Source organism: Hypanus sabinus, chromosome 32 (assembly GCF_030144855.1).
Source record: "Hypanus sabinus isolate sHypSab1 chromosome 32, sHypSab1.hap1, whole genome shotgun sequence".
NCBI lineage: Eukaryota > Metazoa > Chordata > Chondrichthyes > Myliobatiformes > Dasyatidae > Hypanus > Hypanus sabinus.
Window position 1 is genome coordinate 2,608,154 of NC_082737.1, and position 5,074 is coordinate 2,613,227.

At 43.4% G+C, this 5,074-nt stretch overlaps 2 protein-coding genes across 4 annotated transcripts in view; both read left to right on the top strand.

Moving 5' to 3' along the window:
* The first annotated feature begins 4,454 nt into the window (after positions 1-4,454).
* The window catches only part of LOC132384402 (lysophosphatidic acid receptor 5-like), a 49,773-nt gene continuing 49,153 nt past the window's right edge, over positions 4,455-5,074 (top strand). For both annotated transcript variants that reach the window (XM_059955526.1, XM_059955528.1), the window contains exon 1: positions 4,455-4,588. The gene's annotated coding sequence lies outside the window, so the exon portion shown is untranslated. The remainder of the gene's footprint in view (positions 4,589-5,074) is intronic.
* The window catches only part of LOC132384400 (lysophosphatidic acid receptor 5-like), a 102,379-nt gene continuing 101,763 nt past the window's right edge, over positions 4,459-5,074 (top strand). Inside the window, exon 1 of one of the 2 annotated variants that reach the window (XR_009508872.1) lies at positions 4,459-4,588. The gene's annotated coding sequence lies outside the window, so the exon portion shown is untranslated. The remainder of the gene's footprint in view (positions 4,589-5,074) is intronic. The other variant, XM_059955520.1, reaches the window with a different exon arrangement.

Here is a 5,074-nt window from a genome sequence, read left to right on the forward strand (position 1 = left end):
TGCCAGAAAAAAAACAAAGCATTTTACAGGGTGACTCTCTCAGCCCCTTGTGGTTTTGGCCAACTTTAAGCCTGGTCTTTAGTTCGCTGAATCGGACAAAAATAGCGTAACGATTCAGAAACAGCCAAGCGAACTTTACCTCGATACAAGGAAGACTGGAAACTATACGCTCCCTCCTCAGTAAAGAGAAAGCAGTCATTTCAATTAGTTGAGCTATTTCGTAAAGATTAATCATGAACTTCCGCCTAGATAGAGAAAAGTGCAATAAATTGATTGAAAGATAATACAGTGCAGCGGGATACAACAAAGCCGGTGGTGCAACGTGAAGCATATGAATCTCTGGAACAGCAACAAGCAAAGAAAATAAATTATAGCGCGATGAAGGGGGAACCTTCAGACAGAATTTACTTCAAGGCCAAAGAAAATCAGCCAAACAGAGCATAATAGCAAGAATAAACACTTTTGCTGTACCTATATTAAGGTGTTCTTTTGGGATACTATCCTGCTTCGAACCCGAAATAGAAAATTTACAAAAAAAGAACAATCCTTACCTACAACCGCATCAGCATCCAACACATCATTCTCTACAACTTCTGCCATCTCCAAACTAATCCTTCCAGCAGACACACATTTCTCCTCCCCCACTCCTATCTGCTTTCCACAAGGATCGCTCCCTCCGAGAGTCCCTTCCCGCTAATCTCCTTCCAGGCACATCCCTGCAAGTGGCCAAAGCACTACACCTACCCATCCAGCTCATCCCTCACCTATATTCAAGGTCCCAAGTAGTCCGTCCATGTGAGGTAAAATTACACTTGTGCATCTGTTGGGGTCTTCTATTGTGTCTGGTGCTCTGGACGTGGCCCCCTCTATGTTGGCCTTCAGTTTTATCGAAAGGGCGTGCCCAAGCCTCAGCTCGTCCACTCTCTCCCCGTTTGCTTCAGAGGCCTTAAAAATCAATATAGGAACTATCCACGTGAATGACTCTGCAGTGAGATTCTCGTGACAATGGAAAGAGAATTGCCAGAGAGGAACCCCAGTTGCATTTTCCATTGGCCAGCGAGCTGGTTATTAAAATGGCGCGCAACTAAATGTCCCCAAAAGTGGACCCAGAGAGCAGTAGGGCAGGATTTGGGATGAACCTGTCTCAACTTGGAGTTGAGATTGGTCACCGGGTTTCAGATGGTGTTTCTGGCTTTGCAACAGAATTATTAGTAATCCTCTGCAGAGCTTTCATCTGTTTGGATTCTGCTGCTGCCTTCGAGGCTATAAAAGGGAATAAATCAAAAGCTCAACCTGACATAGCTATTGAGATTCTCTTAGTTTTGTTTAGGGTAGGGAAGATGGGTTGTGAAGTCAGATTTACATGATACCTGGGCATGCTGGGGTGGTGGGAAATGAAATTGTGGATGGCATTGCAAAGCCTTCCTTACAGAGCGGGCAAGTAAGAATTAGAAAGAATTAGTAAGAATCTAGGAAGAGCAGAATTGAGAAGTAGGATTTAAAAAAGGCATAGAGAAGAAATAGCAATTGGATTGGGGAAATGAATTAAAGGGAAGGCATTTCTTTTCTAGTCACCCTCTAGTTAAAAGGTTCTCAGACTGTTACTCTTTAAATCATAGAGATATGTTGAAATTAACAAGGCTTAGGTTGGGGCATTGTGGGCTAAACAATTACTTAAAGATAATAGGAAAACATCCAACTGGATTATGTGACTGTGGTAGTCCAGAGACAGTTCAGCATGTTTTGCTGGGTTGTAATCAATATAAAATTGATAGAAGAATATTGTTCAAGAGGCTGTCTGACTTAAATGTATTTTGTTTTTCTATTAAATCTTTGACTGGCCACCAAGAGAACCACCATCTTATGGAAAAGTTTATTATTCTGCTTCTATATGCAACTGGTTTATATTTGAGAATTTGAGTTTCTTGAAATTCTGTAATTTATTGTACATCCTGTGGAGGGCAGTAATATGCCTAGATGCTGGAAATAAGAATAATAATAAGAAGAAGGAGAAGGAGGAGAAGGAGGAGGAGGAGGAGGAGGAGAAGAAGAAGAAGAAGAAGAAGAAGAAGAAGAAGAAGAAGAAGAAGAAGAAGAAGAAGAAGAAGAAGGAGGAGAAGAAGAAGAAGAAGAAGAAGAAGAAGAAGAAGAAGAAGAAGAAGAAGAAGAAGAAGAAGAAGAAGAAGAAGAAGAAGAAGAAGAAGAAGAAGAAGAAGAAGAAGAAGAAGAAGAAGAAGGGAGGAGGAGAAGAAGAAGGAGGAGAAGGAGAAGAAGAAGGAGGAGAAGGAGGAGAAGAAGAAGAAGAAGAAGAAGAAGAAGAAGAAGAAGAAGAAGAAGAAGAAGAAGAAGAAGAAGAAGAAGAAGAAGAAGAAGAAGAAGAAGAAGAAGAAGAAGGAGGAGGAGAAGAAGAAGGAGAAGAAGAAGAAGGAGAAGAAGAAGAAGGAGAAGAAGAAGAAGGAGGAGAAGAAGAAGGAGGAGAAGAAGAAGAAGAAGAAGAAGAAGAAGAAGAAGAAGAAGAAGAAGAAGAAGGAGAAGAAGAAGAAGGAGAAGAAGGAGAAGAAGATGAAGAAGAAGAAGAAGAAGAAGAAGAAGAAGAAGAAGAAGAAGAAGAAGAAGAAGAAGAAGAAGAAGAAGAAGAAGGAGAAGAAGAAGGAGGAGGAGGAGAAGAAGAAGAAGGAGAAGAAGAAGAAGAAGAAGAAGAAGAAGAAGAAGAAGAAGAAGAAGAAGAAGAAGAAGAAGAAGAAGAAGAAGAAGAAGAAGAAGAAGAAGAAGAAGAAGAAGAAGAAGAAGAAGAAGAAGAAGAAGAAGAAGAAGAAGAAGAAGAAGAAGAAGAAGAAGAAGAAGAAGAAGAAGAAATGTCCCCAGTACTAGGCCTGGATGCAGCTCATCTTCGAGCACTGGATTGTTCCAAAGACACCGCGGCTCTCAGGCAATTATCTGTGCAAAGGGAATTAGCTGACTTTCCAGCTGCACAACCTCATTCCCAGATATGAGAGGGTCGTTAGTTTCATCTTTTGTTCGAATGGAAGTGTGAGGTGCTGTGGAACCGCCGGGGCAGAGATGTTAGGACTGCATCGTAAGTAGCTGATAGGTGGTGTCGTATCCACACCTCTTCTGTTTGGGGATGGGTTCTCCAGATTGATAAAGGTGGCTTCTTTAACCCATCTTTCAAACCACCTGTCCAAAATCTCTCAGTTCATGCTCAGATAAGACTACTGGCACTCTCATCCACTCCACGACTCATCACGACCCTCATGTGATTACATACCTGAAAACAACTCAGAGTTTATAAGCTGGAAAACTGCCCAGCATGGATCAGAACTGAAGAAGCCTCTGGGATGAGTGGCGAAACGTCTCCTAGACAACACAACAGGTCTAGTAGACTTGATTTACTACTGCTTGATATGAGATATTCCACCATTTCCGGCGTGTGGTCTGTGTCTTGTGCATATTCAACAATCATTGAACTGGCTTCTTTGCCATTCAAAGGAGAAGTTTGACGCTATTCGGGAGAACATGGATGTGCAGGATTCCATAATCAGTAATTATCATTACCCACACTCTCTACATGGCCTGGTATCAGGGAAAGTAACTCTTCCGTTCTATTGAAATTCGAGTTTTTTTTTTCTTTTTGTTACATGTACAGTGAAGAACTTGGCTTGTATAGTTTTCATAGAAAATAAATTCATTACGCAGTTCGTTCGTTTATTAAAGGTTAAGCCCCTAACAAAACGCAGAATATAATATAACAGCAACAGAGAGAGACTGCCGTGCAAGGTCATAATGCGGTAAATTGTGAGATCAGGGATCCATTCTCCTTACTCGGGAACCATTCACTCGTCGTAAACCGGCGGCATAGAAGCTGCCCTAAACAGGAAGTACACTTCAGATGCTGGGGTCAAAGCAGCACGTACACCACGCTGGTGGATCTCAGCAGGTCGGGCAGCATCCGTGGAAACGAACAGTCAAGGTTTCCGGAAGAGTCTCGGCCCGAAACGTTGACTGCTCATTTCCACGGATGCTGCCCGACCTGCTGAGTTCCTCCAGCTTGTTGTACGTGTTGCTATAGAAGCTGCCCTTGATCTTCCTGGTACGTGCTTTCAGTGCTTTGCCCGAAATGAGGGAGAGGGGAAGAGAATTCGGCCGTGGAGCTGTATCCCTGACTCTGCTGCTGCTTAACTTTTATACTTTAGTCTATTTCTACTGTACTTCCCCGTTCCTTCAGGCTGTCGCGTAGGCCGCTTGATGTCCACTCTGTGAAGCTGAAGTGGTTTTGTACTGGACGCAGGTGAGCTTTCCCCACCAATGTATCAACAGCCGGCTGCTGAGAGCTGACCCACCCACGGTGGCGTGTTTGGTATGCATGGCAACATGAGAACAATGAACGCTTCAGGAAGCAGCGGTAGTTGCTTTGTTTATTTTGCATATTTTCCTCAACGTAGAACAAAGGCAGTCATAGAGGGCTGCTGTCATTCGCCCGATAAGCCAACGCGGAAACGGCCGCAGAGCTCTCGGCGAGCCTGAAGCTGAACAAAACTGCAGGCAGACTCTTTACCCTCCATCAAAGTGATTTCTTCTAGATACTCAGGTAAAAATACAGATATCATTGACGCTAAATTAAGGAAAGAAGTGTTATGCTGTCCTCTTAACTCAAACAAGGCTTTCTTCTCTCGCGCTCTCTGAGTCCCTCTCTCGCTCGGAGATTTAATTGACTTACCAGAGAAATAGATAAATAGAGAGAAAGCGAGTGGACGACTATACGAAGGTGGGGGAGGAGGAGGAAACCAAGTCAGGTGACCCGCCAGAAAGTACCTCCGCAGAGGGTCGTCACCAGGAACAACACAAATCCGTACCTGTCCGTTACGTCATTCGGAAGAAATTTGGACATCTGGCCAGCAGGTGGTGCTATTTTTAAGACTTTTTAAGACGGAAAGGGCGGGCGTGTGTGTGTGTGTGTGTGTGTGAGAGAGAGAGAGAGAGAGAGAGAGAGAGAGAGAGAGAGAGAGAATATGAGAATTTTTGTGTGTGAGTAGATGTGAGAGAGGGAGTGAGTGAGTGGAAAGGAGAGAGTGGT